Below are 17,167 nucleotides of genomic sequence, written 5' to 3'. Positions count from 1 at the left end.
ATACCCTGCAAGTAACTGGAGATATGTAAATATGTACCTGTGTACAATAAGGCCACCTGGATTACCATCAAGGCTCTGCTGTGTGCTGACAGAGCTCATCAATGCAGGGTATTTACAAAAGGTGGTTTCCAGGTTTTTGGTGCTCTTCTAGGATTCCGGGTAATTTTGATTCAAAATTGGCTGGCGCCCTACAGGCGCCTGACTTAAGTGATGGGTGCGTTACCCAATGACCAAATTGAAGCCATGGCCGTTCTGCCACGATCTGTCAGACCAAAGTGCCTTTTACATCAATGCAGCACTTTCATGGTGTTCAATAGGAGCGTAACATTTATCATTCCTTTACCACCTACCTTGTATATATTACATAAAGGATGGTTATGATGAACTGGAATGTAAGGGGAGGGAAACAACGTGAGACTCCATTTATTATTGTTTGGAGATCCCAGGAGCTCACCATTACTCCTGTGACTCTGTGACTCCTGTGACTCCTGTGACTCTGCTAACATGAATATTCTTGGGTCTATTTCTCACCCACTAGAAAGCATGGTCCCTTATAGCCCAGGCTTGCCTATGTCCCTTTTAAGACATTCCTAAAGGATTCAGAATTTTGCTGCATTGAAAAATCCTCCAGTCTGGAAAGGCTAGACTCCCAATGTCTCTGTGACTTCAGCTGTTTTCTGGAAGTTCTTGAGATATCCTAATCCCATACAAAGCTAAGGGCCCGATTTATAGAATAAGCGCACAGACCCCGCAAGGGACTCTGCACATAAAATAACTCACCACATAGTTATGGAATCCAAAGTGCAAAGTAACCCGACCCGCAAAGCAAACCGAGCTACGTTAGGAACACCCACAACACTCCCCCACACAAACCGACACCATTGCCAAAGACCAACCTCTGCGCAAACCTTCGCGTCCACCTCTGGCATACAATCCAGCACCCCTGCGAAACTGCACACGGCCCCCCATAAGTCAGGGCTGCACCCACAGTGAAACCGAGAGTGATCCCCCCTTCAATAATGACTTCACCCCTGGGAAACTGCGTGATGTCCTCCAAAAGCAACGGCTGCACCCCTGGTAAAGTATGCGTGCCAACCCGTAAGTCAAGGCTGCACCCCGCCGAAACTGCATGAGCTCCCCCATAAGCAACGGCTGCACCCCTGCGAAACTGCATGTAGTCCCCCGTAAGCAACGTCTGCACCCCGTGAAACTGTTAGATATTGATAATGATTTGTTATATAACGCTTTCGTCAAAGTGCTGTACATAGACCATATTTACATACAATTATCACAGTGGTATTCAAACTGTTTCATACCGAGCCCTCCCTTGAGTAATGGATTGTTTTTGCCCCTACTCCCCGGAGTTGGACCCTCTAGGGGGCTCAAAGGATGTCCGGGAAGGCCTGTGGGTCTTTAAAATCTTATTTTTTCTATTGAAAGCAGTCATCTTAATCCCTTTTAAAGAGTCTGTCCCTGCCAGACATCCTTTGGCCCCCCCACCCAGTTTGAAGACCACTGAATTATCACCCAACCAAAGTTGGTGTAGAGGAGTAGCTGCACGCCTCTGTAGGAAATCCCGCCCCCTACCTGCGTAGGTTGGAAGCCTGAGATTGTGCCATGCTCGCCACCAGCAGTTGTGACCATACCATGGCGAGTATTCGAAAAGAAGGTACCCACTGAGAGAGCCCTATCAAATTTATCCCCGAAGAGACAATAATCTGAGGGAGGAACTCCCAGAAGGAATATGAAAAATGAGCAAAAAGAGCTGCTGGTGACGTCACGAAAGACGAGTGTGACGACCTGCGAATACTGGCTCAAGAGAATGCATGGACCTTATAGAAACTGAGGACGAAGTTGAGAATCGAGTAAACTTTCATATGCGAAGAGAAGATTGCATGCGTGACACACTGCAGAAAATGCAAGGCATTCAATAACAGTACAGATGCAGCAACGCAAGTAGATTAAGTAATCTTAGAAGCTGGCTATATGTAGTGAATAGACTGCAGGCGGAGCCACCATTGTATAGAAGCTGGACATCAGTGTCATGAATTTAGTAAGCCCAGACCCATGGAGAAGAAAAGCCGAGAACTGTGTCGCAGCAAGAATTCGCTGAGATCGTGGTCACGAATGTCAGGGCTGTTTGGCCTGGTGTCAAAGTGGAAGGAGCTCGGCCGGTTATCTATTCTTGAAGGCGGTGAATGTGAGAAGCTTAATTATCCTTTGTTATGGTGCGAAGAAAGAACACCAAGCAGGCCAAGTTTTATTAATTTAAGGCATTTAAATGCTGAAAAATTGACAGAATCGTGGTCTTCTGTCACGTGAGGCAAGGATGGAAATAGAGTTGAACTTCGAGAACAATGATAGTGCGTGCTCGCACTCCCTTATATTCCCAGAGACAAGAATACTTTGCAAGGCCAAATTCAAAGACAATCTTCATGGCAGAAGGCATGGGTGATGAGAGACATTGGGCTAATTGGGTGGGGAGGTAAAGTCAAGTCCACCTCCTGGCACCTTGGTCTGAGATTACGTGCTGCTAAGTGAACCAAATGTTCCAGACATGGCACAAGTGTGCCAACCAATTATAGAGGGCCATATAACGAAGGGCCTTATAGTTTGAGAGCCAATGATATACTGTGTACTTAATAGTGATGAAGATGACATGTTTTCGAGGTAGGCATACGTTGTCCACCTGATAGTAGATATCCAATCGCAATCCCACCCATTATAGAAAGTGTACTTAGATGTTCCCCTTGAGCCTATCATAAACCCTCAGAAGTTGTTCACATTTGCCACGTAGTATGACATCACGAATCACAAATTCTTTGTATATAAATGTGTTTTTATTTGAAATGAACACAGAAAACCAGAGTGACTGTCCGTTGATGTCCATTGTAACTCCCTGTTTTAGATAATTGATAAAAACAGCAAACTTTGCCATCTTCCTGAGTTGGTTCGATTATTTGGTGTCAGAGTTATTCTGCATCTCATCCTTTGCATGCACATTACCCAAAGGGCTCTAAACTCCCTTGGTAGGACTGCAGATGATTCAAAATCCAAACTTGAGTTTCGGACGATCGGGCATCCTCCCCCATTAGCCAGATGGTCACAGGATTTCCTGTGGAGAGCTGCCAATAGAAATAAACTTGCAAGAAGAACAGAGACGGAGGGCAGGTCCCACTTTGATGAAATCCCTGCCCGGATTCCACGGGCGGTCTGCGGATGGAAGCTGAAGTGGACGGATTTGAAGGAGGAGTAGATACTGAAGTCCTTGAGCCAATTAACAAACAAATGGTTAGTAGATTAAGGGGCATGGCAAATGACGGGGATGAGGTTATGATAATTTTTGAGTAACAGGAAATATTGTATGAAGAGAAGAATAATGCCTAGAGTCCTAGCTCAAGGGAGTTCAGAAGAAGACGTCTCAAGTCCCAACAGGGGTAGAACAGATATATGTAACGCGTGAACAGGTTCTCGAAAGGTGACATCTTATACCTGTGTAGGGTAAATAGTAAAGGAGAGAGAAAAAGGTGATCACAGTGTTTATTTATGTGTAAAGTTGACAAGTCCATATGTTGTTTTTGAGTAAAAATATCCAAGAGCGTGAAGTAATTGAGAAAAGTGAGGAGCTATAGTGACTACCTAGCAAAGTGGTTGTTACCAATCCGAAGGTAGAGATAGCTAATTGAGAAATTAGAGGCTTGAGCAGCGATTGATGGTGCGTGCTCGTATTTGTTGTTTTGAAAGGCGTTGAAAAGTGGTGATTTAAGCAAAAAGTATAAAGGTTATTTCCTAAGTCTGGTTAGTTTTGGCAGTCAATTGAGACTTGTCATTATATGAGGCACTCCCCTGATGCACTTATGTAAGACTCTACCAAAGCACATGCCCAAGCTCAAACAGTAGTTCAGAATGGGTGAAAGGCATGGCAGATAAGATGTTCATGCCGTGGCCATAAGGGGATCATTGTCAAAAGTGGTATTGCAACACATGAACACATATGTTCACGGTGTGTACACGGGGAACAAATTAGAGAAGAGATTAGCAATTCTAGAGCTCTGGAAAATGTACCAGGAAGAGAGGGAAGATCCACCACCTGAGGAGTGGATGCTTAGTCAGAAAAAGGAGGAAGGTGTTGTCATGATTCCTGCCCCTCATGTCCCCAGCCCTCCAAGATGTCAGGCTGGAGCCAGGCCACGATCACCTACATGGCCCTCAAGGGCCTCTCCATCCCTCCAAAGACCCACTTGGAGTCAGACTTGGCGCTTGTGGCACCAGACTCACTCACTCTCATAGGATAACATTGGGGATTGGACTTGTAGTGCATTCATTGGGACAAGATGTATGCCCCCACATTATGTGCAGTCTAGTCTTTTGGGTGTGGTTCAGCCCAGAGACAGAACAGCCTTACCTTGCGGCGCTTCTGCCGTTCATTCATCCTCCTTCTGTTCTGCGGGCATCTTCGGAGGTGCCATTCCCACCCCGGCACGCCGCTTCCTAAGGAAAAGGGAAAAGAACAGAAAAAAGGCATTAGTAAGCATTCAGCAAATCTTCGCTTATTTTTAAAGACTGTACCAGCTTCACACGCTTACCTGAATCGAAGCCGCTCTGGGGGAACTCTGTCTCCGGAACTTCTCATCCATTTGCAAGAGGGAAAAGACACTCCAGGTTAGCGTGGAAACATCTAGAGGCGCCGCATACCGCGCTTACTCACCGCATTTCTTCTTCATAACCGGCATCCACACTGAAAACGTTGCGGCACCTAAAAGACACAGAAAAAGAACTCAGTTCAATGCAAATACGAAAGGGTCACATTGCGCATCGTGCTCTCACTCAACTTCAGTGCTACTCATCTCAGCAGCACGTCGCCATCCCCGGACGCCGGCCATCATCTAAGGAAGGAAAGGAACGAAGTTAGAGAACTGTTCAAAAGCCCCATTATACTTACCTGTCGGACTCTTGCCAGTGAAGTAACTAGGCAGCAACAAGCCCGCATCAATCAACATGCCCTTGCGCTGAAAGCAGGATGGAGAGCACACTTTCCAAGAAAACAAGGTGAGCTGTGGATCAAAGGGAAGGGTTGGACCCCGGGGAAGAAGGTGTTCAAGCACACAGAGACAATAGGGAGTGAAATGCTACCAATCCTGTATTTCAGGCCCAGTCTCCAGTCGAGTAGACTCCAGGGAAGGGTTCGAGGTTGTAAGAGGTCAGAACAGGCTGAGTGACATCCCCGTGGATACCAGGTGAGCGTTACAGAACGCAAAGCCTCACATCAAAATTCACTTGGGCATCATGGAAACGTCAGAAACCGACCAGTTAGCCCACATGTTGGGGCAGCTACGTTCCGAAGTACATGCGGCCAGGCAGGAGACCAACACCCTGAGGAGAGAGCTGATAGCAGCCAAAGAACGCACTGATGATTTAAGTCGGCAACTTCTCCAGTCACAAGCAGGGCATGCACCATTGCCTGGAAGCGTGCCTTCGATGCCAGCACCCTCAGCCAATCCCGTTCAGATAACCCTTCCTGGGGCAGTTCCTTGGCCCCGCCCGAACGATTTACGGGGCATCCCAAGAGGTTTGCAACGTTCATGAACCAGTGCCGCCTGCACTTCGTTTGTAGACCAGGGGCCTTTCTGAATGACCAATCACGGGTCGCTTTTGTGCTATCCTACCTGAATGTTAGTGCCGCGGACTCGTCTGTCCCCTTTGTGGCCCAAGACGATCCTTTGCTGCGTGACTTCAGGGGCTTTCAGCAGGAGATGGAAATGCTGTTCGCCCGTCGTACTCATGGGCAGGCATTGGACAACAAACGTCTGTCCCTAAAACCAAGGGAATCAAGACCTATTAACATACATAGCCACATTCAATAGACTCGTAGTTGGAGCAGAATGGCCAGTGGAGAAGAGAACCACGTTATTTCATCGCGGGTTGCGGGGGGAGCTCAAGGATGTTCTCACAAAAGTAGTGAACCCCCCAAAAGACTGCTCAGAATTAATTGACCTTGTTGTTCAACTGGATCATAGGTTGCAGGACCAAAGAGCAGATTGAACCAGACCGGACCCTCGCCCCATGTATGTGCGTTCAAAGGACAATATTGCCCGCACAACGGAAGGTTCAGGAGAACCAATGCAAATCGGGGGGGTCAGATCCCCCTTGACTAAAGCGGAAAGGGATAAAAGGAGACAGCAGCAGTTATGTCTGTACTGTGGAAGGTCAAGTAATTTCCTTAAAGAGTGACCTGTGAAGCCACTGAGGAGGACGGTAGGGGCCACGGACAAGGAAGATACCATCACAGAATCGGAAAACTCCCCAGCCCGGCAAGTCTAGGGGTCCACTTTTCGAGCGAAGAAAGTGAACTACAGACCTCCCATTTTGCACTATCTGTGGTCTTGATCAATCACCAAAAACCATCTTGGATGCACGCAGTAAGAGCGTACATTGACAGTGGAGCCATTGGGAATTACATCGACCAGGATCTTGCGGCAAAGATGGGGCTTCCGTTACGCTCTTAATCAACCACCGACACTGTTACCACTGTCGACAGCACGGAAATAGCTTCTGGTCCAGTATCCCAATGCACTGCAGCTTTAACCCTTCTGTGCCAGGATGGACACCAAGAATCTATAGTTTTCGACCTCATTAAGGCACCACAGTTCCGGTTGATTTTGGGAATGCCATGGTTGGTAGCTCACAATCCTCAAATCAATTGGCGAGCAAAAGAATTGGCCTTTCCCGAGACTTGCGCCCACACATGTTACCACCAAGAGAAACAAATAATAGACACCAGAACCTCCACGCTTGCGACTGTGGCAATCGGCACCCTACTAAGTGAATACCAGGACTTTCAAGATGTTTTTCAGAAAGAACAGGCTAATACCCTTCCACCGCATAGACCATACGATTGCCAAATCGACCTGATACCTGCGCACAAATCCCTTGTGGGCAAATTTACGCACTCACAGAACCAGAAAACCAGCACTTGAAGGCCTATCTTGACCAATACCTGGCCAACGGGTTCATCCGTCCCTCGAAGTCTCCAGCAGCTAGTCCTCTATCCTTCGTACCAAAAAAGGAGGGGGACTTGAGAACATGCATCGACTATCACGCACTGAACCAGATTAACGTAAAAAAACGCTACCCCCTGCCACTGATCCCTGAATCGCTTGATCAAGTAAAAGATGCCCAAATCTACACAAAACTAGACCTGAGGGGGGCATATCACCTTGTTTGCGTAAAACAGGGGGACAAATGGAAAACTGCTTTTCGCACCAAATACAGCTTGTACTAATATCAAGTAATGCCCTTTGGCCTTTGCAATGCACCTGCAGCATTTCATTACTTCATGAACGATGTCCTACGGGAATTGATTGATGTCTGTGCTCTAGTGTACATCGACGATATTCTAGTATATTCCGCATCAAAGCAGGACCACATTAAACACGTCCGATCCGTATTGGAGAAACTCTGTCAACACCAGCTGTACACCACGCTTGAAAAGTGCTCATTCCAGGTCTCTGAGGTGGAATTCCTGGGCATTATTCTCAGCCCGAATGGAATCCGAATGGATGTACACAAGGTACATGCTATCCTGAACTGGCCATCCCCAAATTCATTCAAGGGGCTTCAAAGTATGCTGGGTTTTGCAAACTTCTACCGCTGGTTCATCCCAGGATTTTCACAAATCGTGCATCCCATCACGTCATTGCTAAGGAAAAGCAACAAAAAGTTCCAGTGGACAACAGAAGCTGAGGAAGCTTTCCAGGAACTCAAAGCAAGATTCACATCTGCCCCAATTTTACGCCACCCTTCCCTGATCTCCCATACCTGGTGGAAACGGACACCTCAAGCATGGCTATGGGAGCCTTCCTCTTACAAAAGGACCCCGAAACGGGCCAGTTAAACCCTGTTGCCTTCTGGTCGTGTAAATTCACACCCCCTGAACTCAATTACGCTATCACAGACAAAGAACTCCTGGCCATTAAGTCAGCCTTTAAGGCATGGCGGCACTACCTCTTGGGCGCGAGACACACAATCACCATAATAACTGACCACCGGAACCTCCAGTACCTAAAAACGGCAAAGGCCCAATCCTCATGACAACTACGTTGGGCTCTTTTTTTGCTGAATATGACTACGTGATTACATTTCGACCAGGGGTGAAAAACGGGAAGGCCAATGCCCTTTACCGTATGGGGGTTGAAGAGCCAGGGTATCAGACCCCTGACCCAATGGCAATCATCCAGAGTGACAAGTTCCTAGGAATCACAGCAACCATAACTCAGAAAGAATTACATGAAGAAATCCAAAACCCGATGAGTCTGGTGCAATTCCAAGCGTGGAGTGCACAAGGAGAACATTACATGATAAAAGATCAGTTGCCCTAAATCAGGAATCGTTTATTCTTACCAAACCAAGAACTACGAGAACAAGTCGTGTCCGGTTATCATGATTCCTTGATCGAGGGCCACCCCGGAATCGCTAAAACCGGAGCCAAGGTGAAACGAAATTACTGGTGGCCCACTTGGCGTAAAGACATTATCCAATTCATCCTATCTTGTGGAGTGTGTGCTCAAAACAAGCCATCCAAGCAAAAACCGGCTGGGCTATTACAACCATTGAAAATCCCAGCAGCACCCTGTCACACATTGTCCCTCTATTTTATTACTGACTTACCACCCAGTCAAGGGTTTAACACTATTCTTGTGGTCGTGGGCCTATTTTCAAAAATGCCACATTTCATTCCTCTTAAGGGGCTCCCAAATGCTTCCACTCTGGCAAAGGTATGGCACATTTCATTCCTCTTAAGGGGCTCCCAAATGCTTCCACTCTGGCAAATGTATTTCTTGAAGGCATCGTACGGCTCCATGGGTTTCCTTCAGTTTTGGTCTCAGACCGAGGTACTCAATTCGCATCTAACCTCTGGAGAAAATCCTGCTCTATGGCCCAGATCGACATCCGGCTATCCACCAGTCACCATCCCCGAACGGATGGTTAAACTGAGAGGACAAATCAGACGCTCGAGCAGTATCTGCGTTGCATGTTACACCAAGCTGAAGGAAGCTGGTTCGACCTATTATGGATAGCTGAATATGCTTATAATAATTCCCTACACACCAGCACTGGGCTTGCACCCTTTTATACAATGTATGGCAGGCACCCACGTACTTCTGAGTTGGACGTTCCTACAACCCTGGAAATGCCAGCAGTCAAAACCTTGCACACGACCATTACTCAAACCTTTAAAAGGGCAGCTGAACACCTACTTCAAGCTAAGAATCACCAAAAGAAGTTTGCTGATCAACACCGAGCAAAGGCCCCCAACTACCAAGTGGGAGACAAAGTCTGGCTGGCGTCTAAACACGTGTCCATTAAAGGAACCCGAACTTTCCGTCCAAGATAACTGGGTCCGTTCACCGTCACCTCCGTGATAAATCCTGTGGCGGTCAGACTAGCTTTGCCGTCAAACATGCAGATTCATCCTGTTTTCCACGTGTCTCTCCTTAAACCTGTTCAACCTGGGACCCGGATAGCAACGCCACGGCAGCCAGTAGTAGTCGCCTGGGAGCCAGAATTCGAAATCAATGACATCCTGGATTCAAAGTACGTCAGATCCAAATTATACTACTTAGTAGACTGGAAGGGGTATGGTCTACAAAACAGGACATGGGAGCCTTGCGAATACATCCATGCATCTCGCTTGCTTAGACGATTTCATCAAAACCATCCAAACAAACCAGGGCCAGACAGAAGAGCCACCTTGAGAGGGGCCTTGGGGGGAGTGCTGTCATGATTCCTGCCCCTCATGTCCCCAGCCCTCCAAGATGTCAGGCTGGAGCCAGGCCACGATCACCTACATGGCCCTCAAGGGCCTCTCCATCCCTCCAAAGACCCACTTGGAGTCAGACTTGGTGCTTGTGGCACCAGACTCACTCACTCCCATAGGATAATATTGGGGATTGGACTTGTAGTGCATTGATGGGGACAAGATGTATGCCCCCACATATGTCGGTTCCCAGAACTGCATGTGCAGTCTAGTCTTTTGGGTGTGGTTCAGCCCAGAGACACCTAGGATACCCAGAGACTATTTAAGCCATGCCCAGGCTGAGAAACATGCTTTGTGTTTTCCGCACCTGCAGCGTGACACTCACCGTGTTTGGATCGGTCTCCAGTAGACCGATGCATCTTTCTTCTGCGCTCAGCTCCTGCAAGAACAAGAACACCGTTAGGAACAGCCTTACCTTGCGGCGCTTCTGCCCATCATTCATCGCTCCTTCTGTTCTGCAGGCATCTTCGGAGGTGTCATTCCCATCCCGGCACGCCGCTTCCTAAGGAAAAGGGAAAAGAACAGAAAAAAGGCATTAGTAAGTATTCAGCAAATCTTCGCTTATTTTTAAAGACTGTACGAGCTTCAAACGCTTACCTGAATCCCAGCCGCTCTGGGGGAACTCTGTCTCCGGAACTTCTCATCCATTTGCAAGAGGGAAAAGACACTCCAGGTTAGCGTGGAAACATCTAAAGGCGCCGCATACCGCGCTTACGCACTGCATTTCTTCTTCATAACCGGCATCCACGCTGAAAACGTCGCGGCACCTAAAAGACACAGAAAAAGAAAGAACTCAATTCAATACAAATACGAAAGGGTCGCATCGCGCATCGTGCTCTCACTCACCTTCAGTGCTACTCATCTCAGCAGCACGTCGCCATCCCCGGACGCCGGCCATCATCTAAGGAAGTAAAGGAACGAAGTTAGAGAACTGTTCAAAAGATTCATTATACTTACCTGTCGGACTCTTGCCACTGAAGTAACTAGGCAGCAACGAGCCTGCATCATTCAACGCGCCCCTGCGCTGAAAGCAGGACGGAGAGCACACTTTCCCAGAAAACGAGGTGAGCTGTGGATCAAAGGGAAGGGTTGGACCCCAGGGAAGAAGGGGTTCAAGCACACAGAGACAATAGGGAGTTAAACTCTACCAATCCTGTGTTTCAGGCCCAGTCTCCAGTCGAGTAGACTCCAGGGAAGGGTTCGAGGTCGTAAGAGGTCAGAACAGGCTGAGTGACGTCCCCGTGGATACCAGGTGAGCGTTACATGTGTTGAGCCCTCAGCTCCCCTCACCTCGCCTGAAGAGAAAGGCACTAGCACAGAAGAAATAGCGTTGTATCCTCTAAAGGAGTTGAAAGCGGCGACGGGGTATAGTAACTCAATATACGAACCTCCTGCTTAAAGCAGCAATGCTAGTCCAGAGGAGAATAAGAGAAAAGAAGAGATTTGTAAGATGATACAAGACAAAGAAGAAAAGAGCGAGCAGTCAAATATATCGACAGAAATAGAAAAGGAAATTAAGAGATGCAAAGGAACAAAGGATAAAGCTGACGAGATAGCCATCATGCAGAATGAATGGATGGGAGAAAGATATTACTTAAATCGATGGGAAAAGCATCGAGGAAGGTAGGCAAAGAGAAGATAAGGACGGGCAAGAAAGAAGAGACGAAGAAAGAGAGAAGAGATTGAAAGAAGATGAGCAGAAAAGGAAGAACACATGTATAAAAAGGAGCAAGAGAGAAAACAAGAATGGGCAGAAGAACAAAGAAAATATGACAATAGACAGAGAGCGATAAAAGACAGGAATAGAAGTGAAAGGAAGAGAGAAGAGGAGGAAGCACAAACATTAAGGGACAAAAGAATACATAGACAAAGGGAAGAAGAGGCAAGAAAGGAACGAGTAAGGAGAGAAGAACGAAGGCAAGAGGAAGAAAGATTTAGAAGGGAGGAGAGAAAGCGAAGTGAATTAGATGTAGAAATAGAACGAGGGAGAAGACAGCGGGGTCTCAATGCCAGTCTCATTCGTAAAGCGCGAGTAGGGCCAAGCCCAGCAATGCGATGGGATAGAAGGGAAGAGCTCCTTCCGATAAAGGAAGCAACGTCAGGGCCATTTAGAGTAGTATTGGAAGAGGAAAACTTTGATGCCGGAAGCATCAGAGACAGGATCGATAAGGCCTATCAAGAATTAAAGGAAGGCAGCAACTATGGAAGTCGAGGGAACAGGGATCAATCCCTAGCATTTCAATCATGAATCGAAGAAGAAATTCCATTCAGTCACGAACATAGAGCATTGTCCTTAAGCAGACTAAACCTAGACAAAGGTGAAGGGGATGATAGTCACACGAGGTGGGGACAAGACAGGTCAGGCGAGGAAAGAGAGTCCATCCTCGAGGTGTGCGCCCAGAAGGAAGCCTGCAATTAGATAAAGAAGTAAGATGGTCAGATCTGGAATAACCTAAGGATAGGACACTAGATCCCATACCATTTCCAGAACGTCTCGAGGACGATCGTACAGTGAGAAGGGAGATTTACTACAATATGTGAGCAGATTAAGGTCACTAGCAGCAAGGAGATGGACAGGGACGTTCGTCCCTGCCATGTTTAGACTAACGATGGGAATTAACTGAAGGTTGGGGTTTACGCAGTTTGCCTTATCGGAAAAAGGGGAGCAAGACCACAGTATATTCTATGGCTGCAGATGGATAAGAATAATTTAAAGTGTAAGCTCCAGAGTTCGATTTCAGGCGCAGGTTAACGGATACACGAATTAGAAGAAATGACAGGAGGAAATACGCTGGCCATAGGGGACATAAAGGGTCTCCTGGTAGCTGATGGCATATGGAAGAGAGCAGGGTATTCAAGTGTGACAGCACAAAACACAGCGCTGTTTAATAATTGTAGAGCAGATATTTGGAGGGCTCTCAGGTTACAGTACCCCGATACAACAGATACGGCTGCAATTATGACATGTAAGATGAAGGAAGATGAAGACCATATTGCTTACATTCCATATATTCAAGAGAAGTGGCAACTTGAACGTCGTGAGCAGTGGTAAAAAACAGTGGCATTATTTTACCACATTTTATGCCAGAGGTTACCTGAGCCAGTGTAGAGGCAGATGAAGAAACCAGTGGGAATGGAAGCGTAACCATGGCTTGAGATACAGCTAACGATAGTGCATCACTGTCGGTTGTTGCAAGAGAAAAATAGGAAGAAAGATGAGACTGGGAAAATCAAGGAAGCTAAGTTAGTTCAGAAGAAATTGTCACAATTTGCCATAGAAGGGGCAGCATTGACAAGTGGAGAAGGATTGGGAATGCAGGAAGCAATGGATGCATCACAGGCGAGTAATCTGCACCCGATGGACCAAGGTGGATATGGGCTCGTCAAATGGTAGGGGAAGCCCAGAACCTACTAGAAAGTGAAGTCTCTACCTTTTTCTGGGGGGAATTTACCAAATTATCAAAAAGGTAGTTGGACAGTGCAACAATTAGACCATAAAAACAATCGTTTTCAAAAATATATCACATTTTATTTAGAAAGTTATAATTAAAAACACAATAATAACATCAATTAGAAAAATAAAGTGCATACATAGTAACAACTATTATAAAAAACAATAGTCTTGTGACAGTTTGTCCTTAGTGATGGAAAACAGTGCAGTAAATAAACTCTATTGATTGCAAAACAACATCAGAGTCGTTGGGTGTTTACTGTTGTTTACCAATTCTGTTAATTGATTCACATGAATTTCTAGTTAAATCAATACTAGAAGACACACTTTCTAGTATTGATTTAACTAGAAACTCATGTGAATCAATTAACAAAATTAACTGGAAGACACAGCTTCTAGTATTGATTTAACTAGAAACTCACGTGAATCAATTAACAAAATTAACTAGAAGACACAACTTCTAGTATTGATTTAACTAGAAACTCATGTGAATCAATTAACAAAATTGGTAAACAACAAAAACCACCCAACAACTCTGATGTTGTTTTGCAATCAATAGAGTTTATTGACTGCTCTGTTTCCTATCACTAAGGACAAACTGTCACAAGACTATTGTTGTTTTAATAATAGTTTTTACTATGTTTGCACTTTATGTTTCTAATTGATGTTATCATTGTGTTTTTTTTAAATTATAACTTTCTAAATAAAATGTGTTATATTTTTGGAAAACTATTGTTTCTCTTGTAAAATTGTTGCAATATCCAACTACCTTTTTGATAATTTGGATATGGGTTTGTGCCACAAGGCAGAGGTATGGGCTATAGAGGAAGAGGAGGAGGATTCCAAAATAATCAAGGTGTATTTCAGAACATACAGAATGAGAATCAGAGTACCCAGGGAGGATTTAACCAAGGGGGACTTGTCAGACGAGCAACCCCAGTATGTTGGACTTGTGGGATAACAGGGCACATTACACACGTATGTTGGAGCCAACGGAATGCACAAAATGGCCAATTTTCAAGAAGGGGGACAGATTATCCTCCACCATATAGCACACAAACTAGGGAAGGGTTTGCCCAAGATCACACAGTGTATCAGACACAAGCACCACGAGTACAGCAGGTACCGCAGCAAGAGCGAGTGCAAATGAATCCACCACAAGAGAAGTCGCTACAGGCCCCCATTCATACACAGCAGTATGCAAACACAGGACAAGTGCTGACACCCAGAATAGGAGGTGTCACTGTGGCAGTAGGAAATCCTTCCACAGGGATGGGGATGAGCCTGTACCCACAATAGGACAGCTCACAAAGTGACTTGATGTGTTCTGTACTATCTGTGACACCAGACCCCCAAGAGGAACCAAGGGTTGACGTGACGATAGGAGGCACATCTTTTTTTCTGGTAGACACTGGGGCTATTGGTTCATGCATATGAGAGGGGAAATATCCAATGTCGGGAATTACCATGAATGCTCAAGGGTGCTCTGGAGCTACGAGTCGAGTTCCTTTTACTGACAAATTACCAGTCTCTATAGGAGGGTGTGACATGTCTGTTCCTTTGTTATATTCACAACAGACACCAGTTAATATGTATGACCTCTAGCATCTCTCTCATTTCAGATCAACTCAAGCGCCAGGGGGGGGGGTCAGTCTCAGAGCACAGATGAAGACAATTCAACAACAAGATCAACTGAACCTTTGTCGGCACAAAGGTTACATGTTGGTGACTCTGTCCTGATCAAAAACCTTACTAGAAAGTGGCATGAACCATGTTTTAATGGCCCCTTCTGTGTTGAAAATATGGCCCCTTCAGCTGTAAAGTTCCAAGGAAAACGAGCTTAGCTTCACTTGGGCGATGTAAAGGCCTACTAAGATCAGCCCTCCGTCCCTCTGTGGCCAATCCAGAAGCAAGACAAGAAGAAGAATTTCAGCATGTGCAGACTCAATCAATGACAAAGAAGAAGGACAATAAAGCAACGACCAGTGGATGATGCAGATTTAGCTTGGACAAAAATTCTGGTGATACTCCTTATAGATATTTTAGCAGGAGTACAAAGACTTGCAGCAAATTTTAGTAGGCCAAAAACGAACTTTAGAAACACAGTGAAGCATAAAAGATATGCCTAAATGTCAGTTCTTCATCAGAAATTGGAAACGAGATCAGTATCTAGATTCATTTAGTGGTACATAACTGTTCTGAGCAGTTAACTCTATGGTACTCACTGAAAGTGATGTGCATCGGCTTGTGTTTGTTGTTTTTATATTTATACTTAAAGCTTATCCTTCTCTGGTCAGAAGCGACGTTGATATTCACACTTTTTTTCCAGGATCCTAAAAATTGCCCTGTGATTAGAAGGCTTCTGATTGCTATAATTGAAAAAACTTTACAATTGCAACTGTAAAATAATTTGACGAATTGTATTAAAAATGAGAAATCGAAAAGCTGGCACGGTTCTAGAGAATGAACAACAAGTACCAGGATGGCACAAAAGGTGGTTGTCTATGTTTTGGTACATACTTTATGCCTGCACAATTACGCTCACATTCTCTATCAAACTAGTACTGCCTCTGAGGTAGAGAACTCTATGGGTCCCACCACACCTGGAACTCTTTTTGATTTGCTTACTTCCACTGAGTTAGAAGCTCCTGTGGTTCTCTGTGAGAACTGCTTTTGATTTACTTTATGATTATTATACAAAAACTAAAGTAAACTAAACTAAACTGACTTTGTGATGAGACATAAGAGAAGTTCAGAGGGAGATATTGAGGGGATAAATAACTTTCTAGACAATGCAGCACACTTGGGTAATAACATGTGGTATCAGCACATGAAAAATGTGGGAGCGAGTGCAACTAAGGAGAATTGCTACCTCTGTGCTCTCATACCCTATGCCATGAATACAGTATTGTTAATGACTCCAATCAAGCAGTCCCACTAAGTCAGTGACTGGTCTGGGATGCACAAGGGAAGCCCTTATTTATATATTTTTATGTCCAGTTCGTGTACTCTGGATGACAACCCTTATATAACACCCTTCTCTTAGAATCCCCCTGACCCCACTGAGCCAAGAAGTAAGTTTGTTTTGCAAATTTAAAAAGTGTATTTGAGAATTAAACAATATATATATATATATCACACTTTTATAATAAATTAATAAATAATTGATATCACACTTGTGAATATGAGCAGTAATCAGCAATAGGTAATCCTACAATAGCACAGTTCTGGTGACTTATGACTAGGAACAGGGGAATAAGGTATCAGAGAATGCTTTATGGTTTCAAGGAGATGCACAGATGAATAAGAGGCAGTACAGAAATAAACTTGATATGATGTCAGCAAAAGATAATGTGATCACTTTTTCTTTGACAATTCACTCCCCCCCTATGCAATGTAAGGAGATGGAAGTAACACGCACAATTCTCAGGAATACACACAAATGTAATACAAAGTTCCAGTTCCCCCGAGCGAGCTTAGAGGAAAACAGGTATGATTTTAAACACAGGCAAAATCCTTTTAAAGGTGGTGGCAATGAAGTGAAAAATATACTCAAATTGCTTTTAATTCCCTATAGGAGGTTCAGGGTGAGTGATACCTACTTTAAATTAGTTCAGGATCACTTTAGCAATGCTCTATGAATGATAGTCAGGTTGCAAACGAATTTCAGCAAAGGAAAGCAAGGAGCTGCTATTTTGACAAGTGAAGAAATTGAGCCAAATCGCAAATCGCTGCAATTTTTCCGAGTGCGTCGAGCGCGATTACGGAAAAACTATAAGGAGTAGCAAGTTGGTTTTAGGTTCGTTGGAAAGCTTAGAATCTTAGCTTTAAAATGACAGTTAAAATGGTTCAAGAGATACGGACGATTTTGTGAAGGTAGTTTTTCAGAAATGAAATTT

Source organism: Ambystoma mexicanum, chromosome 12 (genome assembly GCF_040938575.1).
Source record: "Ambystoma mexicanum isolate Mex_15411 chromosome 12, UKY_AmexF1_1, whole genome shotgun sequence".
Classification (NCBI taxonomy): domain Eukaryota; kingdom Metazoa; phylum Chordata; class Amphibia; order Caudata; family Ambystomatidae; genus Ambystoma; species Ambystoma mexicanum.
Note: the sequence above shows the minus strand (reverse complement) of the source record.